Source organism: Triticum aestivum, chromosome 1B (assembly GCF_018294505.1).
Source record: "Triticum aestivum cultivar Chinese Spring chromosome 1B, IWGSC CS RefSeq v2.1, whole genome shotgun sequence".
Taxonomy (NCBI): Eukaryota; Viridiplantae; Streptophyta; class Magnoliopsida; order Poales; family Poaceae; genus Triticum; species Triticum aestivum.
Window position 1 is genome coordinate 537,714,950 of NC_057795.1, and position 22,566 is coordinate 537,737,515.

A 22,566-nucleotide genomic window follows, 5' to 3' on the forward strand; every position below is an offset into this window, starting at 1 on the left:
TCCTTTCAGGGCTCCGTCACCGGAATCCATTCATGCCATTGCCCACCGTCTTTGACGAGCTGGCTCCCGTCGACCGGGAGCGGGCTCTACGGGCGGTTGCACCCTGCATCCCCAACGTCGTGTGCCTCGAGAAGCAGAGGGACTTCGGTGGTGTTTAGGCGCCCTCTGCATGGGCATGTCCATGTCTCGGAGCAACATGACCGTTGGATCAAACTCAAACGGTGCAGATCAGTCACTAGCACAAAGTGTGTGGGTGTGTTTGGTTGCATTCTCATCTCAATATAGTTGTTTCCTCTTCGTGTATTTTTGTTAACCTACTAGTGTGGACTCATGCACCCTTCATGTACTCTGCCAAACACCCAAAAGTGGGTCGAGAAGGGAACATTTGCTCCCATCCCGTGCACCCTTCATACACCCTGCCTAACAATATTCATGCTTCATAGGTTCATGTTTCGTGGAGTACTGTAGCACCGTACTCTCCGTGCGCTATAGACCTACTTCTGTTAACATTGATCTCACCGTTCATTCTCGACCGGACAGTCGAAAAAGCGGTACTATGTTACATATAGGAGTAGTTGACATGCACACAACATCATTTGTTATCGTCATATCTTACTACACTAGCAACAAGATTGTGTAGTACTGACGTATGAACCACTGCACATGCCTAGTAGTAGGAGCACTGTGTATGTTCAAGTGGCTGCCGTGTTTCGCACTCCTCCGTCGTAAGAGTGGAAACGCTTGCTGTAATCATTTTTTTCTTCAGAAAAACAGTGGACACGCTCTACCGTGCGGATCCTCCTCCAGCCATGCACTAAATTACTCACTTTCGCCGACGTGTGGGACAGCCAGCACCTGGGTCCACCAGCCATGCACTAAATTACTCCGTAGTAGAGTGACGGTAGACTACCCCGATCGAAGCGCCGCAGTAATGCCCAATGAGCCGTCAAATCACAAAACCCCCTCCTTTCCAGCAGTAAGTTGGACGGACGAAGCAACCATCATTTCACTCTTCTCTCTCAGCTTCCTCTCTTGAAGAAAACCCCCACTCGCTTCGCTTCTCCCTCATCTCGTTCCTCCTTTCACTCTTCTCTCTCAGCTTCCTCTCTTGGATGGACGCTGGAGCACCGGCCGACGTGATGTCTATGGCTCTGGCCAAAACCGTCGAGGCTCATGGTACGAAGAAGCGCAAGCACCCCGCCGAGACTACCGCAGACAAGCTCAAAGCCATCGCCCTGTCCAAGCCCCCCTCTCCGGGATCCCTCATTAAGCAAGTCCAGGTAATGTCTCTTGTTGACGATCTTTTTCTCGATCTTGATCGTGTTTTTTCATCTAACACGCAGTACTAGTACTGGTAGTACAACTTTCTGGGTGATCTTGCATGTGATTTTAGTGTGCCAAATGACGGTTCTAAATTCCTCTTTTGACCAAAACATGCGAGAGGTTGACACTGATTTCTTATAGATTACTTTCAACTACTCCCTCTGTCCCAAATTTCTTGTCTTAGATTTGTCTAGATACGGATGTATCTAATACTAAAATGTGACTTGATACATCCGTATCTAGACAAATCTAAGACAAGAATTTTGGGACGGAGGGAGTACTTTATGAACATCAATGCTACCTTTGAAGAGGGTATATTTGCCTCAGTAACTTGTGTTATGGATATTGCAAGTAATCCCTCTGCTCTCATGCCTTTGAAGACATGTTCTAGTGTCTTTGTTCACTCATTTCTGTGCGTATATGTAGTCATATATGGAGTATAATATCGAAAATCATCTTATATTTCTGAACGGAGGTAGTAATAAAATATGGTTTCTGTTTGAATTAGAACCAGGTCCGCGGTGGAGATGAAGTTCTCAAAGTCATGCCGTGTGAACTGGAAGACCTGATGATGAGTTCTACTGCTAAACTATCCAGCTGTTGTGTCCTTGTCGCCACGTGTCCTGAACTAGTGTTTTCCTGTAGCATTGTTGTCAGGCGTGTTCTCGAGGCTGTACTTGACCACAACAATTTCCTGGTTGTGCCTTCGATTACGAAGGGTGTGGTTCTTGTAAAGCTTCCCAACGAATCTGATGCGGCCTGTCTTCATCATCATGTTTATGAGTGGAAAGACCACTCTGTTAGGTTCTCCAAGGTTGACAAGATGGTGATGGTGCATGTAGACATCTCTCATGAAGTCCATGGCCTAGTCAGTTGTGCGGGGTTCATCCCGTAGGTCGGTGGCAAGAAATAGTCTGCAGAGTTTAATTAGTGCAACTTTGCTTGTCTGTAGTAAGTACTATTGTTCAGTACTTGATTTGTGTTTGTGAACCCTGTATTGTTTATTAGTACTGCCGCTTTTGGTGTGTGGTCAGTCCTGAGAACGGTCTATGTTAATGTCTGTCCACTCAATTCAGTCTGTATATTTTGAAGTATCCAGATCATCTTTTTTGTGAGGACGGTTTATCAATTATGGTTACACTCCAATATCTGTATGCATTGCAGGGTTTATCGCACCCACCAGGATTTCCAGTCCCATGGATGTTCGGTCCATACGATTTGTCACGACCTTTGGACTGTCCTGCTTGTGGGAGTAGGCGGGGCCCCTGCATGCCACCCGTAGTTGGACGATCAATCTTCTGTTTAGTACTTCAACATAGTGATTTCCTGGTAAGGATTCACTCGTGTCACATCAAGTAAATCTTATTGATTTACTGTCTAAATCTTATTGATTTAATGTCATGTTTTCTTTCTTTTCCTGCAATTTTACGATGCAGGTTTTGCCATGTGACATTCATCACAGAATAAACCGTTTGGTTTGCTCTACGATGGCTATTTTTGCAGGTTTCACTTCTTATGTCGTGTCAGTAACGAAGGCACTGTCCATCACTTATATTACTGGAAAAAATTGGATCAGTCTGTTGTCTGAGTACAAGCTGAATCCCTATGATGAACTGCAGTTTGGTTTAACAAAAACGCCACAATTAGTCCTTCTCGCGTTTAAAAGAAATGAAGAAAAAAACTGGATCACGGTCACGGATCCTAGTCAAGTTAGAAAGCTGATCATAGCAGACCAGACACGATCGCCGCTGTCTCGCACATCGGTACCACCTTCAGCAACGGATCGAGCACCGGCAGTTGCTCTAGCACTGACAGCGGCAGCAGCTCAGTCTGATCCAGCTGAGGATTGGGCACCGACCGCGTCAGCGGATCAGTCTGATCTACCGGAGGATCGGGCATCGACACCGGCACCTGCTCCGACACCGGCACCAGCTCTACAAGGAGCACCATCTCCGGCAGCAGCAGCGGCTTCGGCACCTGCACCAACACTTGCACTTGCATCTGCTCCGGCCCGTGCAGTTGCACCGGCAACAGACTGGGCTGCAGTTCGCACTTCATATACCAAAGTCCTTACAAAAACCGACATGTCCACCTTCTTGGTAAGCATTGGCCGCCCAAGTGCTTCATTCTTTTTTCTTTCCATGTTGTTTCACATGATTCACTGTGTTGATCTAACTGTTTGGGTATGTCTTCTTGTTTGCAAACAGAGAATTCCTAGAGCAACGAGGGAGTTGTTCAACAATCCGGGCGACCGCGGCCAAGTTTCTCTTACCATGCGCAACCTTGGTGTGAATGAACCTGCTCAATATACCTAAGTACAAGGATGGTCCATGATGATTGATGCTAAAGGATGGTCAAGGTTCAAATCTAAATCATATCTTGCGGTAGGGGATGATGTCAAAATCGAACTTTCTCGGCAAGGAGAGCTGGTCCAAATCAACTTTGAAATTCTTCAGTAGCAGCATGCAACTGCCAAACTGATCTATCCTCCGAGAGATTTTGATGTAATAACCTGGCATGGTGAAACAAGTGTCCTATGTGTATAAGTAGTACCACAGTATTATTTATCACATGGTATATCATTGATAGAATTGCAACTCTGATTGCTGGTTAGGAATTGTCGTTCGGTTTCATACCAACAGCTGTCGTGCTTTATTCAATTTTGTGTATTCGCCTTGCGACAGCATCTAAAACCAGCGCCGTACCGATCGCTTGCAATATGAAAAGCGCTGAGGTAGAACACATGGGCCCCCAAACATGCAGGGTGGGACTGCGACCCAAAGTCCAGGACCGTGAGCCTGTTTGAGTATTATATTCTTAGCTGAACCCCCATAATGCCCGTGCGTTGCACGTAACATCAAGATGCATTTGTATGAGTATTTTATCTTGTGAGAGAAAAGGATGAATGAGGGAAGGCCTTATTTGCAAATGTGGAGAGGTGTGTGGGTACCTTTTTGCAAAATTGCCATAGTTTCCTTCCTATCCGTGAGATATAAATCGGATGACCTATATTGCAGGATGGCAGGCACACCATCATCACCAGCTCGTCTATACTGTGTTAAAACAACTCTGTTTTTTATAATTATATATGTTATATATATTCCCCTTGATTTTTCTTATGTATAAAGTTGTGATATAAAAGATTTGTATATTTCTTTACAGAGGGAGTATCTCTCTGTCAAAAAATATATTTATGTGTAACTAGTTACTCCTGTCTTTCTACTTCCTTTCGCTGATATGTGGGGCAACCGGCAACAGGGTCCACGTGCCATATGCACAAATTAGAGTGCACAACTGCACGGTAGACACACCCCGGTCGTAGCGCCGCAGTAATGCCCAATGAGCCGTCAAATCACAACCCCCCCCCCTTTCCAGCTTTAGCAGTAAGCTGGACGGACGAAGCGGCAATATTTCACTGGGCCTGAATCCCCTTCTCCCTCGTCTGCTTGTTCAGAGAAAACCCCCTCTCGGCGATTGCATAGGGTTTTCTCATGGAGAACCAGGTACGAATTCTTCATCCATCCCCGATAAATCCAAGTCCCTTGGTCGCAGGTAATCCTAGGATGGCAGCCGCCGTCGTTGATGCATTTTTCTTCCTACTGAATCTAGTGTGTTTCATTTGCAGTGCCCAAAGTGCGAGTACCCTACAGGTTTCTGCGCCCTCGGCGAGACGCCACACTTGTTCCTTCTCATCCTAACACAGGATTTTGAAACGCGCACAGTATGTTCCTAGAATCCTCTTTTCTATCCGGGAGGGTGGGTTTTTTTGAACATGTTGTCGACTAATTTGGAAATTTGGATTGCTATATTTGGATAAAAGGTACTACTAGTACGATGGTCAACACTGACGTGAAGGAGGAAGTTATTTCTAGATTTGGATAGGGAATACATTGTGTTCTCATATTATTTTTCCTGCAGTGTATTATTTGCTCTGCCAGAACACATGTACTCAAGATGCTCGGCCTTGCCATAACTGAATACACTAGTTTAATGGTCACAGTGAAGACAAGCCATGGATATAAGTTCCGAGTTGGGTTCATGAACCAAGAAGATCGCTGCTTTTTTTATGGCCGAACTTGGATAAACTTTCTCAAGTGTTACGGACTGAAAGTTGGCGCACGAATGTTGATGGAAATAGCAGAACCTGGTCTCATCTTCACTGCGATCTTCCACCCCGACGTCGTTCCAATTGTTCATCCATGTTAGTTTTGTATCTGGTTCTTGCTTGTTGCCTCGATTACTTCTTAATCCACCTATTCTGTCTAACTAATCACAATTTAACTTTAGAAGTAGCAACGAATCTCTCACGAAGATGCTACTTCTAACTAATATTTTCTTATAATTGGTGGCACGTGTAGGTTTTTTCAGAGTTAAGCAGGCTGCTCGTTGGTTATTCTGTAATAACTCGGCTATTACTGATGGCACTGAAGTTGACTGGGTCGACATCCACAAGTTCCTACACTTTATTGATCGTCTTGAGGTCCTTGTGGGGCGTTTCAATGGTGGAAGGCCACGTGGGATATGTGTGCCACTGCTGCACTCGTTGAACAGGTCCAACTGTGTCGAGAAACTTATGGTACGAGCTGTTTTCTGTTATATATGTTGTTCATAAACTATTGCTTATACACAGTTTTACAGCTGTGATCTTCTTGAAACAGAAACTGCCCAGTTCTATTGTTCCTATACAGATGCCTGACCATGGTCGGGTCAGACTTGCGCTTGGTCACAACATGATGTTTATGTCGACCTACTCAATTCCCCTTGGAGGTGAAAAGATACTTATTCATGGGTGGTCTCAAATAATGAAGGCCCGTCCATCTTGGAGAATAGGACAAAAGATTATGTTCTTGCTTTTCCATGGCTCTAAAGCGAATATCCTGTTTATTGACCACATTGTGAGATGAAGCCGCTTTCAGAAGGTTGTGGATGCGCGGGGTGGCGCATGGGCCTTGTCCTGGGGCTTGGCAGCCTCACCCTTGGTTAACTATAGACAAAGTAGCACTGTTCGAGGCGTGCTTTGTACGGTTGAACTTGTATAAGTACTCATACTGCTTTCAGCTTTGGTTGTTAAGTGCCCCTGCTGGTTTCAGTTAAGGTTGTTATATACTCCTGCTGCTTTTACAGTCTGTCGTGTTTCTTCAGTCCTGTCTTCCTCCAGCCGCCAAAACCAAACCAGCGCCGGCGGGGCCGCCTGCTTCCGCCTCCCATGGCTGGTTGTGCCTCAGCGCACGCATCGCCGCCCCATCATCTCCTAAATCATTAACGTCGACGTCGTCCGTGCGCTTTGGTGCGCTCGCCGCGGAGCCGCCCTCTCGCGTTGTCAACATGGTCAACCAAACAACAGGAATCGGCAGAAGTACGTGGAGAGGATGACATTAGGGGCCCACCATGTCAGCGTATGGAAAAATAAAATGCTTCCTCCTAGTGTTTTCCTGACATCTGGGACCCACGACATTGTGAGCGTATATAGTCAATAGACAAGAGAACAGCACAAGATCGGCTGACACCTGGGACGTAGCTGCTCGAGCAGTATTTTTTTGTTATTGTTGAGACGGAGCAGGGTTTGAACTGGGCTGTGGCCCGTCTAGCCCAGGCTTATATTTTATGTTCACCATGTGACCAGCCCAGCTATTTTTTCTTTGTGAAAATGAGCCCAGTTTATTTTTTCTGAAGAATACCCAATCCAGGCCTACTTATTTTTCTACGCCCTGATGGGCTGCAACTCTTTCAAGACGCCTGCAAATCTTGAAAGTAATATGAAATGGGTTGTAAATATAAAAACAGATGACAAATTGGCAATTACTTTATAATTTCTGAATTTTTTCACATTTTCAGATTCCTATTTCACTGGGCATTAATCTAATTTAAATATATCTTCAAAGTACTTTAAATCTGGCTCGACATTTCGGTATTAAAAATAGTTTGGAACCCATAGAAATATGCGAAATTGGCCGTGGCCAACCAAAAAAATGACTGCAATAAATTGCATAAGAAGTTGCCATGAGCTATATATAAATTATTAAAAAAAGAGGGAGTGGTCTGACTTGTGGGCCTGTTTAGTTGATGCGTATGCAAGATTTTTTTTAGTTATTATATACGTCAACAAACGATTCTAGAAGACGTAACCGTTGGATATCAATCCAACGGCCATCGTGTTTCTTCAATCTCTGATCTTCTTGCTCCAGCCGCCAAAGCAGTGCCGGCTGGACCGCCTGCTCCCGCCTCCCGTGGCCGGCTGTGCTGCCGCACAGGCCTCAGCGCCCCCTACTACTCCCACCGCTGGCCAGGGCATCCCTCTACTCACCCACACCCCCTGTTATTCTGCGGCGACGGCAGCCTCACACCGCAGCCGAACTGGTGAATCCTCGTACTCCTCTCCGCGCGGGCTTCCACTACCACGTCTTCCCCGGCTTCGCGTTGTTCCCTTCCTAGGCCTCGCCGTCGTCCACTGTTATGGTGCTCTCGGCGTGGCGTGGTCAATGTGGTCAACGACCGACTTCCATCGGAAGAGTACTGTACGTGGAGAGGCTGACAGTTGGGTCCACGGCAGCCGCAAGGAAGTGCCTCCTTATTACGCGGAAAATAATTATTCCTCCACCTGACAGCAGGGACCCACTGGACGGGCCACCAGTATTTCACGAAAAAACGTTTCCCCGTGACTGCTGGGACCCACCGGACGGGCCACCGTATTTCGCGAAAAAAAAACGTTCCCCCCACTGTCAGCTCAGACCCACCGGAAGTGCCTCCTTATTACGCACAAAAAAATGAATACTCCTTGCTAGCTGGGACCCACCTTGGTGGGAGGCTGACTTGTGGGCCTACTAAGTTGACTGGGACGGAGGCCTTTGTCAACTTTAGTCAATATATGAACGATTCTAACTCAAGTGACCGTACGATGTCCATCCAACGGCCGTAGTGCTTCTTCAACCTCTGGTCTTCTTGCTCCAGCCGCCCAAAGCAGCGCCGGTCGTGCTGCATGCTCCTACCGCCAGTGGCCGGCTGTGATGCCACGGAGGCCTCACCGCCCCCTACTACTCCCGCCGCTGGCCAGGCCATCCCTCTACTCACCCACACCCCCTGTTATTCTGCGGTGATGGAAGCCTCACACCACAGCCGAACGAGTGAACCCTCATACTCCTCTCGTGGGCATCCACTACCGCATCTTTCCCGGCTCCGCGTCGTCCCCTTCCTAGCCTCGCCGTCGTCCACCGCCCTGGTTCTCTCGGCGCGGCGTGGTCAACGTGGTCAAGGAACAACTTCCATCAAACGTGGACTGTCCGTGGAGAGGCTGACAGCTGGGTCCACGGCCGCAGCAAGGAAGTGCCTCCTTATTACGCGGAAAATAATGATTCCTCCACCTGACAGCAGGGACCCACCGGACGGGCCATCATATTTTGCAAAAAAAACGTTTCCCCCTGACTGCTGGGACCCACCAGCTACATCTTCGCACGCAAGGAAGTGCGTCCGAAAAAAACGATTCACCCCACTGACTGCTGGGACCCACCAGCTACATCTTCGCATGCAAGGAATTGCCTGACAGTCGGGACCCACCTAGTCGAAGCATACGTAGCAGTGTCATTCTGGTCGCGAACGTGTACGTACATACTGGTGGATGTAGAGGCGCGCACGTGTCGTAGTAGAGGCGCGCACGTAGCATGTGCACGTACGTACAGCGACCAGTGTGCAAGAAAGAAAATACGGCCACGTATGTGTACATATGGGCGGGGTCTCGAACTTCTACTCGCGCATAAGTACGGTCAGGGCTCGTGTACATGGCTGGGTTGGAACGGAGAAACAACATCGTCGTCATGTTCATGGGGAGCCAGCCGGCTGGGTCGGAACGGAATGCATCGTCGTGTTCATCTGGAGGGCTTGGACGGAACATGTGATGGAAATGAGGCCTGGCATATCGCAGAACAGAGGAAATGGCCTTGTGTTCGACCTGCCACGTTCGAAACGGGATCCTGTTCATCGCAGGGGTCTGGCGTACCGCAAAACGGAGGAAATGGACCTCCTACGGTCGAAACGGGGGCCCTGTTGATCGGGAGGGGTGCGGCGTACCACAAAACGGACGAAACGGACTTGTGTTGGAGCGCTATGGTCGAAACGGGAGTCCTGTTCATCGGGAGGGGTGTGGTGTACCGCAAAACGGGACTCCACGGGATACTGTTCATCTCCACCGTCGACCTCCTCCAGCCTCCACAAGCTCCTATTCATCCAGCCTCCACTGCACGCTACTCCACCGTCTACTATTCAACCACCCCTCCACGGGCACCCCTCCACTGTCTACTGTTCATCCAGCCCTCCACAGGGTCGTCCTGTTCATCCAGCCCTCCACGGGGTCCTGTTCATCCAGCCCCAACCAGCTCGATCAATCGGGGTCCTGTTCATCCAGAGGTAACGCCACGGGGTCCTGTTCATCCACCCCCACCGCTCACTGTTCATCCAAACCCCCCGCAATGATCATTGGTCATCCAGAGAGGCAGCATCGATCGGCTTCAGTTAGCAGCAGCAGTGAAGGAATTGCTCTATCGGGTTCAGTTAACAGCCATCGATCGATCGCCCGGGTTCAGTAACGTGTAGCCTGTAGTGCAATCGCTCAGGTTTAGTTAGAGCCCAATGCCTCGTTCGGGTTCAGTTAGAGCCAACGCCTCGCACACACGCGCGTACGTGTACGAGAGAAACGTGCATCGCTCGTCCCCCGACCACCCACCGTAACCGGGAACTCCTCGAAATTTTCCTCGCCCTCGCTTCTACCACGGTTTTTTCCGTCATGGACGGACCAAAGAATGTCATGCAGCTGCGTCTCCGACCCGTCCAGGATGAAAAGCCCATTTTCTGTCATGATTTTTTGTCATAGAAGTAGGAGCCCACCACATCTATGATGATACCGGGTTTTGTCACAATTATCGTCATAGAAGTGTCATAAGTATAACAGAAAAAAGTTTCGTTCGGCCCAAAATGTCATGGATGTGTCTTTTTTTTGTAGTGAGTATCCGGAGTGGCATGATCTCATGGTTTAAGGAACCGATACTTGACATGAAGAAAGTTGTAGCAAATAACTAAACGATTTGATGCTAAGCTTATAGTTAGGTCTATCCATCACATCACTCTCCTAATGATGTGATCCCATTATCAAATGACAACTCATGTCTATGGTCAGGAAACGATAACCATGTTTGATCAACGAGCTAGTCTAGTAGAGGCTTACTAGGGACACTGTGTAGTTTATGTATTCACACATGCATTTAAGTTTCCGGTCAATACAATCCTATCATGAATAATTAACATTTATCATGAATGGGAAATATGATAATAACCATTTTATTATTGTCTCTAGGGGATATTTCCAATAGTCTTCCACTTGCACAAGAGTCAATAATCTAGTTTACATCGTAATGAATCTAACACTCATGGAGTCCTAGTGTTGATTATGTTTTGCTCGTGGAAGAGGTTTTGTCAACGAGTCTACTACATTCACATCTGTATGTTCTTTGCAAATCTCTATGTCTACAATGCTTTGCTTGGAGCTACTCTAGCTAATTACTCCACCATCTAATACATATCCGGATTGAGAATTTTAGTCATCCGAATCGGTGTCAAAGCTAGCATCGATGTAACCCTTTACGAACGAGCTTCTCTTCACCTCCATTAACGAGAAACATTTCTTGAGTCCTATTTAGGTACTTAAGGATATTTTTGACCGCTGTCCAGTGATCTACTCCTGGACCACTCTGGTGTCCCTAGCCAGACTCATGGCAAGTCACACATCGGGTATGGTACACAACATGGCATACATTACAGAGCCTATGGTCGAGGCATAGAGGACGACCTTCATCCTTTCTATTTCTTCTGTCGTGGTCAGCCTTTGAGTCTTACTCAACTTCACACCTTGCAACACGAGCAATAACCCTTTCTTTGACTGTTCCATTTTGAACTTCTTCAAAATCTTGCCAAGGTATGTGCTTTGTGAAAGTCTATCAAGCGTCTTGATCTATCCCTATAGATCTTGACGCCCAATATGTAAGTAGCTTCAACTTTTCGCCCCTTGATGCCGCTCTGAGTGGTTTCGGGATGAATAGGGCTCCAGCTGACCAAGCTTTTATATTTCTATATCTATATCTAATAATAAAGAGGCTATTGTTTTTGGCGGTACGTTACAGAAATTGTCCCCAAAGTTGCAAAATATTACCCACCAATGTCATCTATAAGTGATAAAAAAATTACACAGAGGAATCCTCCGCATGGGCCGGCTCATGCAGTAGGCATCTCCTATGCTCTGCGCGCTGGGAGAAAACACAGCACACCCGTTTGGGCCGGCCCATGTCCGGGCAGCCTCTTTTTTTTTCTTTTTTCTTTTTGTTTTTTTCTACTTTAAATAATTTGGGACTTCAAAAAAGTTCCACAAATCTTTTTTAAAGAACAATTTTGAAATGAAATGTTTAATAGATAAAATGTTTGTGGAATAAAAAATTGTTCATGATTTTGCAAAAACATTCCTTATTCAAAAAATGTTTGAAATTTTGAAAACAAATGTTTGGATAATAAAAAAATATTCATCATTTTTCAAAAAGTTCGTGTATTAACAAGAGTTAACGAAAATGAAAAACAAATCGCCAATCCAAAAAATGTTCATGAATGAAAAAATATCCTAAAAATTAAAAAACTTTCGTGACTTACAAAACAGTTTATTCATTCACAAAATGTTCGCTGATTCAAAAAATTATCATGCATTTCAAAAAATGTTTGTGAATTTCAAAAATTGTCCCCCCAATTTCCAAAAAATGTTTTCCATTCTAGAAATGTTTGCCGATTCAAGAAAATTGTTTAAGTACTTCACAATTTTTTTAAATGTTTGCAAATAGTATAAAATGTTCGTGAATTCTAAAATGTTCAAAAACTTATAAAATTGTTCACGAATTTAAAAAATGTTCATGATTTCAAATACGTTCATGAGTTTAAAAAGAGATCATGATTTCAAAAATTGTTCATGATTTCACGAAATTGAGAGTGATAGTGTATCTTGATGATGCAGCAAAATATGGTCATGGCCATTGAAGATTTTGGTTTTGTTCCCGTTGCAACGCACGGGCCTTTTGCTAGTAGGTAAAAAAGAAAAAAGAAGAAAGACGCACATGCAACGCTAACGCTGATGTTATTTCATTTAGACAAAACGCCAAACGATTGTTGTGCATGCCTCTCAGGCTTCCTCGAAAAGTTAAGGATTAGTAATTCTCTTTCGAAATCGATTTCGAAAGTCTTCCACCGGCAAGCGATCGTGTTTTTCACAGGATTTCATACAGGCCAAGCTGCTCTCGCTGGCCATGTGAGCGCGCAACCACCACGTCCCGCCGGAGCTGCATCTGCACTCCTCTGCGTGTAGCAAGACGTTCCCGTCGTGTCAAGCTAGAGCCACAAGGCTAGCCACTGCAAGTCCGTGGCCCGGCGACGCTGGATGTTGCAAACTAGGTAGCCTTTCTCTCTGTCTCTCTTTACTCTCGTTGGTTGCTCAAACAGAGGTAAACGAACACAGAGAAATTGGATTGGTGTTGCGTGCAACAACTTGCAGCGTTTTCTTTTCTCTTAGTTAACACCTGTTCTACCGGCCACGATTGAGCTAATGACCACGCCATCCCATGGCCACTCCAACGTTGCCTCTGGCGCCGTGTCCACCATGATCTCGCGCCATCCCACGAGAACGAGCACTGCAGAGCAGCAAGCAGTAGCAGGAGAGACGGTAGGCAACGGTGGCACCGCTGCCATGTCCTCACCTCTTACCTGTCATGATGGCAGAGGCGCTCTCATCGCTGCCGGAGCCGCGACAGCTTAGTCTGGCGGACCTCAAGGTCAAGGCCGTGTCCGTGCTGGGCCGACGCTGACGGACCCGAGAACGGTGCGCGAGGAGACGGAACCTGAGCGCTAAAATGATCACCATGGAGGGGCTCGATGCGCATCAGTCATGGACGGACGTATTTTCTTTCGAAAAGGAGGAATATCCTCTGTCTCTACATCAAAGTGATGCATACAACCACTTTATTATATATTTTTTTATCAAAGAAGGGCTCGTCCCTTCCGATTTTCATTACTGAAAACCATCAAAGTTCACAACCACATTCAAACGCTAACTACACGACGTTGCAACATCCCAGAGGGCCAAACCAGGCCAGACACACCGCGCAAACCCAAAAGCAAGTTCACCAGCTACGACAGTATCCCACCTACAACGATCAATATTACAGCAAAAGTATCCAAGGAGCTGAAGAAGCCAAGTAACAGGAACAACAGACTTCAGATTCACCACCACAAGGAGTTTCTTCATTCCAGCCTCGCCACCTTGATCATCCATCCTTGTTTGGCAGTGAACACCTCACTTGCTGCATGTTCTAGCACCCTTGCTCCCAGCTCCAGCATTTTTCTTGATGACTCCTTTATCTGCAGAATTGACCACTCAGTTAACCATCTGCACATCATTTTGACAATGTAGAAAGGATCATTTATCCTTTTCTTTTCAAAAATAATCGCATTCCTGCTTTTTCAGATTGCCCAAAAAAGGGCTGAGATCCCCACCAGAACCATTTTCTTATCTTCTGTATTAAAATTCCTAATCCATCCCCCAAAACAGTTTTTAATATTTGATGGAACAGTTTTAAATCCACACACACATCTGACCAAACTCCATAACAATGAAGCAGCAGGACAAGAAAAAAGCAGATGATCAATCGATTCATCTTTCCCACAAAGCACACAATCCTTTCCTCCCTTCCAACCTTTTTTTAACAACACATCTCTAGTTAAAATACTTTTTTTATTAACCAACCATAAGAACACTTTCAGTTTGGCAGGTATCTTAGATTTCCACAGGTATTTCTGTGGAAATTTCATCCCTACAGTGACCAACTTCCTATAAAGGGACCCTACAGAGAACTTATGATCAGCAGTGAGGGTCCACAAAATTTTGTCTGCCCCCCCCCTGCATTTGAATTTCCTCACATCTTTTTTTGAGGCAATTGCATAATTTCAGAGTTTCCCCATACAAAGTCCTTCTAAACTTGAACCATGCCATCCCTTCTGTATGGCCTCTTCCACAGTAATATTGTGGTCAAAACTAATATCATATAGTCTAGGATAAGCATCCCTTAATGGTTTATCATCAACCCAGGAGTTTTCCCAGAATCTAGTGTTTCTCCCATTTCCCACCTTTTTCTTAACAAATTTGTAGAATATCTCTTTAATTTTTAGCAAGTTAGCCCAAAATTGGGAGTCCCCAGGCCTCTTGCTCACTAGAGCCAGACAACCACCTTTTTAATATTTTTCATCTAAAATATCCTGCCAGAGACCTTTCTCAGTCTCCATTTTCCAAAACAATTTAGCAGAAGTGCAATATTCATCATTTCAAGATTAAGTATCCCTAAACCACCTAATTCTTTAGGTAAACAACATTCTTTCCAATTCACTAGGTGATATTTCTTAACATTCTCATCCTCCTGCCACACCAACCTAGACCTAAAGAAGTCTGCTTTCTTAACAACCCTTTTGGGAACAACATAAAAGGACATCATGAATAAAGGTATATTGGTCAGGCATGCTTGCACCAAAGTGATTCTACCCGCAATGGAGCCCAACAGCTTCCCTTGCCAACATCCACATCTTTTTTCAATTTTGTCAGTCACACAATCCCAGTGTGAGTTCCTAATTCTGGTCTCTGACACAGGCATTCCTAAGTACTTAATGGGTAAACTCCCCATTTTACATGTCAGAATTTCTTGATAAGTCATTTGTTTCTCTTTAGCCTTGCCAAATAGCAGCAGCTCACTCTTATGAAAATTAATCTTGAGTCCAGACATTTGCTCAAAAGCCCCCAGAATAAGTTTGAGATTTTTCACACTTTCCACCTCATCTTTAATCAAAAATATAGTATCATCAGCATATTGTAACATATTAATCCCCTTATTTTTCCATTACTCAAAACCCCCTTAACCACATCATGTTCCAAGGCATTACTCATCAAAATGGCCAAGGCATCAGCAGCTATGTCAAATAGCAAAGGTGACATAGCATATCCTTGCCTTAAACCTTTAAAAGTTTTAAAATATGGGCCAATTTCATCATTCACTTTAATACCAACATGTCCCCCTCTCATAGTTTCCATTACCCAGTCACACCATTTATCAGAAAACCCTTTCATTTTCAACATTTGAATCACAAAGGGCCATTTTATTTTATCATATGCCTTTTCGAAATCTACTTTGAATATTAAGGCATCTTCTTTATTCTTGTGGAAAGAATTCAGGGCCTCATGCAAAATTACTATCCCCACCATTATGTATCTTCCTTTAATAAAGGCAGTCTGTGTTCTGGAAATCACAGGTGCCACACATTTAGCTAGCCTATTCATCAGTATTTTAGTAATGATTTTAAAACTCACATTTAGCAGGCATATAGGTCTAAGCTTCTGAATTTGTTTAGCATCATTGGTTTTCGGTATTAAAGTAATAATGCCATAATTAAGTCTGGCAACATTTATTTCCCCTTTTGCAAAACCATCCACAAGGGCTTTCAGATCCCACTTAACCAGCTCCCAGAAATCTTGATAGAAATCAGCAGGGAACCCATTAGGGCCTGGGCTTTTGTTTCTTTTCAACCCAAATACAACTTGATGTATTTCGGTTAGGGAAAAAGGTGTCAGAAGTTCTTTTTTCTCTTGTGCATCAATTTTGTCCATCTCCATTTCTCTTAATGAGATGGTAGACTCTTCAGGATGTCCAAATAATTCTTTATAAAATTTGGTTATATATTCCATTAACTCCTCCTCCCCTTCTACAATCCCTTCATCCTGTTCCAGGGAGATAATTCTATTTTTCCTTCTCCCATTTACCTTGGCATGATAGTACCTGGTGTTTCTATCCCCATCTTTGATTTCAGTATCTTTATATCTCTGCAACCATTTCATTTCTTCTTGTAGCATTACCTTTTTCAATTGAGCTTTGAGCTTTTTCTGTTCATTTCTGTCCACATCACTTAGCCCAAAAACCTCTACTCTCTTATCCAGATCCTCAAGTTCTCTTATTATCTCCATTTTTATTTTCCTGTACCATGCATCCATATTTCTATTCCACCCTTTAGCTTTCTTTCTCAGTTTTCTCAGTCTTGATTGCCATTTATCCAAAGTGTCCCCAAAATATCTCTCATTCCACGTGTTACACACAAACTCTCTAAAACCCTCTCTCAGAAACCAAGCATTTTCATATCTAAATGTATATTTATGTTTATGTGCCTCCCCTGTATCCAAGAACAAGGGAGTATGATCAGATATTTCCCTAGCAAAAGCTTGCAGTATGGTAAGTGGATATTTCTCCTCCCAAGCTGGGCACATCAACACCCTATCCAATTTTTCAAAAGTAGGGTCTTCCTGATTATTAGCCCAAGTGTATTTCCTCCCATTCAAAGGCAATTCCCTAAGCCCTGCTTGTTCAATAATAGCATTGAACATAAAGGGCCATTGTTCATTAAGCATAGGCTTATTCTTCTCCTTACCACTTCTAATAATGTTAAAATCTCCCCCAACCAAGCAAGGCAGGGGGTTGTCATGATAAAGTCTTGCCAGTTCAGCAAGAAAACTGGCTTTCCCTTCCTTCTGTACATCCCCATAGACAGTGATTAAGTTCCAATGCATTTTGATATTTTTATCAAACACTAACATTCTCAAAAAATATTGCCCTTTTCCAATAACCTCAATATCAAACATATCTTTATTAATCCCCACCAGTATTCCTCCAGACATGCCCCTAGGTGGGTTCCAACTCCATTGGTAGTCCCCCCCCCCCCCCAGATTATGTAACTCATTTTTAGTAAAATCTTGCTTTATGGTCTCAGAGAGCCCAATAAAGTCTAGCTTCTGATCTAGAATCATTTCTATGATGTATCTTTTTTTTATGATCTTGTCCTATACCCCTTACATTCGAGAAAACTCCTCTCATTTTTTATATACTTGTCCTAATTAAGAATCAGAAAAAAAACCTCTACTAAGTCCTCTCTCCTTTTCTCCTTCTCCTGAGGACCCCAATCCCAACTGATTGCTTCACACAGTCAAGTGCCGGTGAGCTTTTTTGCCACTTTTTTTTCCCTGAGAGCATCCCTCTCAGTTTCTTAATATGTTGTTCCTCTATATCAGCATCAGAGTGTTCAAAGTCTGAACAAAGGTCCTCTAAGTTTATATCTCCAGTATTTATATATACTGGGATATCTTTTTCCTTCTCTCCCTCATCCTTACAATCCTCTTCTCCCTTACCCCTTTTTTCTCTTTTAATATTTTGAAGGTACAATTCTCTTCTAGCTATCTCCATTTTATTAATAATCTCTATGTTTTTATCCACCATCTCTATGGAGCAACCCAAATCAATTCCCACCAAAGAACTAATATGCAATAAAGAAGCATCGGCAGTTACCAGCTCAGGACTCTTACCATAGTTGTCTCTCTCTTATGCTCTGATTTTTGCCATATCCTCAATTTTCTTGTCTTCCTTCCCTTTATGCCAGAGACTTCTCTTAATCTCAACATCTTTTTCTTCCCCCTCCTTATCCAGGATCTCACTCCCATGTATCTCAACCATTTTCTCTCCAAATGTTCCAATTGACTCTTGACTGGCATTATAGTCAGTTGGCTCATTGTATTTCCCAGAATCAGTCTCTTCCTTTTTCTGCTGAGTTTCTTTCTCATAAGCTTCAAGGTCTATGTTTGCTAATTCCATTTCATATTCCTCTCTATTGGCAGCCTCCATTGCTAGCTTCTGAATTTCTTCTTGTTGTTTTCTACTTAACTCCTGCAGCTCCATCTGAATATTCTCCATCTCTTTAATCTTTTTCTCACTTTTAGCCCAGAGTGCATTGTTTCTGACTTTATCTTCCTCCAGGGTTTTTATTTTACTGAGCATGATTTCACTTTCTTTTTGCCATCTTCTCCTCTCTGAAGTCATCTCACTTTGCCATTGTATCATGTTTTCTTCCATCTGTGATATCATTCTTTCAATTCTCCCATCGATACTTTATTATATTATTGCACAGAACCCAACAAAACGAACACATGGATCAATCAAAAGCCACTTTCCTGGCAACTATTTTCGCTACACCTACAATCTTGATGACGTGCCCTGACCGCATATCAACACACTACATCTATTCATGTGGCCTCAACGAGCCGCCCGCTGGCAGGCCGAGAGAGCCAACGGTTCTAGGTACACCATGTACATGCACTGCCTACGCACGCTCTAGGATCAGCTGTCGTCATCTTCCGCCCTCCCACCTTCAGGAGTGATCAACGTGTCTACCTCGTCAGGCCATATACTGCCGTCGACATCGCCACGACGCCAGACAAAACCATCTTGCACGTATCCATCCATACGCGCCCGGCGCTGAAACTTCGTTGCGCCATGCCACCGAGATCTGCCTTCGGCGTTGCAGCAGATGTAACACCGCTCTTCCTCTTGTCCACTCCAACCCGCACTTGCCCCAAAATGATGCCCCCAGGAGGGACAACAACACTAAAGACGTCATCATCGTTCGATCCGGTAGACCAGTTCTAGAGTTTCCCCCAGACCATTCCGATCGAGTTGACATGACCTGCAACGACGATGTCTCGAGAAGGAAACGACGTCAGAGACGCCGTCATCGTCCGCCAAGAACACAGTCAGGTGCGATTTTCACCGAAAGTCGGTGAGGCGTCCACGAGCATGTCGGCTTCGTTCTCGTCTTTTGCCATGACATCGGCGGGGACGGGATCGCCGTCCGGGTGCATGGCATGAACTCACACGGAAGCTGGAAGGATGCCGTCGTGAAGATGTTTGTCGCCTGGTCTGGCACCACCGCGTATATGAGGCCGACTGGAAGCTGGTAGGGTGGCGAGGTACTTGGACTCATGCGTGCAATGTGGCGTTGATGTGGCAAGGACAAAGGCCAATATCGGTCCATGTGAGCCAAAAACCACTCAGAGGGAGGAAAAAATATCCGATTTTGACAGTTGAGGGACTAGAGTTTTTTGATTTCTGAGTTCAGGGACTATCAGAAAACAAAACTTCATTTGTGATTTTCTCTGTTCGAAAATGGCTATATTATTTAACCAAACTCCATATGTATGTGTGTGTACTTATCCTTTACATCAATGTTTCTTCTTCTTTACAATTTTTGAAACTTACAATGTTTTATTTGCCAATGATATCAAAATAAAAGTTGGTTTCATAAATTAGTCCCGATCTTGCTGTTCATTAATTATAAAAATAATATATTTTTCGAATAGGATGTTCATTAATTAATGCCGAACTTGCCTTCATCTAAAGGAACAGTAGCAAAAGGTGAGTCGTAAACTTCACCGAGAAAGCATGACACGGTACATCTGACGAGATATCACCGAATATTCTCTCATGGAAAATAAAATGTCATCGCCATATCCTCAAATTTCATATTTATGAGCGTCTACATGTCGTTTACATCAATGTCTTTCCACAGCATCTTATACTCACAAGTTTGTTTTTTCGCCAATTTACTATACCGCTATCATATGCCATCATAATTTAAGAAGTCGGTTTCATAAATTAGTGCCGACCTTTGCTGTTCATTAGTAGTTCTGATCTTGGTGTACTGTTTCGCCGGAGCATTGAAAGGAACAGTAGCAAAAGGCGAGTCGTAAGCTTGAAGAAAGCATGACTCGTGCATCCGATGAGACATCACCGAATTTTCTCTCATTAAAAATAAAATGTGGTCACCATATATATCCTCAAAGAAAGACACGACATTAGATGGAACTTGCCATTGTCAAAGTAGGGCGCTCTAGCTATGTTCTAAACCTACGCACATGTTTGCGATACCTACACACATGGTTGGGGCAACCACTAGCGGCCGGCGCATGCAGGGAATGAAGATGCCACCATACCACCACACCACTTGACCACGAAGCAGCCGGATTGTCGCGGTAGGGTAGCAATCCAACTAACACAGTCAGGATAAGAGACAAATCACCGCCACCACCTGCCTACACAGCTAGTACGTACTACTAGATGTGTAGATGTGTGTCCAGATGCATGGCGCCATTCATTTGCAGCAACTCGAAACTTAATTTGATGTTGAGTCCTCCATGATCCGTCCCTCGCAGACGTACTGCTCAGGAAACAAAACCCACCGGGCATCGGCAAGCTCTAGACCTCACGGTGGTCCTCCCTCTCGAGCACCGTCTCGGGCGTGCCCGCCGTGCGGTCGCCGTCGCCATGAGAGCGGAGCAAAAGTGGAAGGAGGCGCGCGTAAATGCATGGCCAGCACCGCGTCCGTTGCGTACTATGAGGCTGTTTGGATTGCAGCCTACAACAGCCCAACCAAAAAATTGGTAGTTGACCCGGCGTGGGCGAATGTTTGGATCAGGGCCAATAATTTGGCTCGCGTTGCCCAAAGTAGCACCGGTAGTTTAGTTTCACGCCAACTTTTTGGCGAGTCAGGGGCGGCAGAATTCTGCGCCAATATTTTGGCAGCCCACGGATTGGCAGGGCCAGCAGGGGCACCATCCAAACACACCCTATACCTACGTACGTTTAATTTGTTCCGGCGAACTGTAGAGTCCTGCTTTCTCCGTGGTGGTCACGCATGCATGCGCGCGGGGACGGTGGGCTCCGGCCGGAGCTGCGCCGTTGCCTTCCTATCTCTAGCTTTATCGCCTGGGCCGGAGCCTACCAAATTTGTGCGCCGCTCTCTTTGGGGTTAATGTGGGTGCTAAAACTTCCTCCCAATGCTCGTCGTCAAAAAAGACTCTTGAGCTCTTGGTGATTAGTCCTTCTCCCTGCGACCCTAGGCGGGCGGGTAGTCTAGATCTTGTGCATGCGTCTCAACTGCGGCTTTTCCGCGCTCATGTACAGATTGATGTGACGGTGGAGACGATCATTCCAAGGGATATGTATGTGGCCAAGTTGTAACAGTAATAGTGTACTGAAGTGCTCGACCTTTCGTAATGCACAGCCGTGTCATCGTCGATCTTTTAGTTTGTTCATTGACTTGTGGTACGACGTGTCCTCTGTGCATACCTATACACAGTAGAATGGTTGCGATTTGAATGACGGCAACGCACGTACGGTTTGTTTGTCTCAAGGTGAAAATCGCGCCACGCGCGCATCTGGAAACTTGAGCAGCAACGAGCGAGGGCGCCGTTCCTTTCCGGCCAAGGATCATCATCATATCGGTCCCATGTGGAATGTCCTGCGCTCCACGGCGTCAACCGGCATTTGTCGGTCGCTGCCAGGGTGCACGAGTTAATGGCCGTCCGTCCGTCCACGCTCGATCGCCTCCAACTCACAGCCCACCGACGCTCGCCCATGCCCCTCGACGGCAGCCCCGGCCGGCACCGACGACGACGACTCCGGCAAGGGGGTCGGTAGGTAGGTCCCGGCGTCTCGCCGGCAGCGTCAGGGAGCGAACTGTGACGCACCGTGCGTGCACGGGAGCGTACAGCTGGCTCCTCCCGTGCATCACGCGCGGCGCGCACGATCCGATCCGATCGGGGCAGCTAGGGTAGCATTCACGCGCCGGTGGCCGGCCGGGCCAGCGAGCTGGTGCTCGTCAGAGACGGTGTCGCGCGCTGCGTTATATGTAATACGTACGGTCCCGTCCTAGGGCCCGGCGTACCTGCGCGGCTCGGCCGGTAGCGCGCGTGTCAGCGGCGTGTGGCGCCCGCCCGGCTCGTACGTCGCGCTGCTTCCCCGGCACCGGCCAGCGCGGCCGTAGGGCCTCCAGCCCTTGATCCGCCGATCCACTGCGCCGGCCGCGCGCTAACGTACGCCCCGTGGCCGGACGCTCCGGCCGGCGGACGACGGGCTGACGGTGTGCCGGCACGCCGATCGCAACGTGACTGCGGCTCGATCTGAATTTTCGTGCGTGTACAAGTAGCCGTGTACGTAGCACGCAAGTAAGCATCTACCAGTGGGATTTTTTTACTACTAGCACGTACAGTGCTCGCGCGATCTGCATGCTTGAGGCATTGAATTGCACTGCATGCACGGATGGATGGAGCGACACCGATCGGCGGTGTAGGGTAACCATCAACTAATGCTTGGTACGGTCGTGTCATGCCACCTCGATCTAGCTGTAATTCCTAAAATCAAGCACCACACGTAATAATAATAATCTTTATCTTTACCTTTTATATATATATATATATATATATATATATATATATATATACTGCCCGTCCGTCGTGGTTGTTTTGCAAAAAAG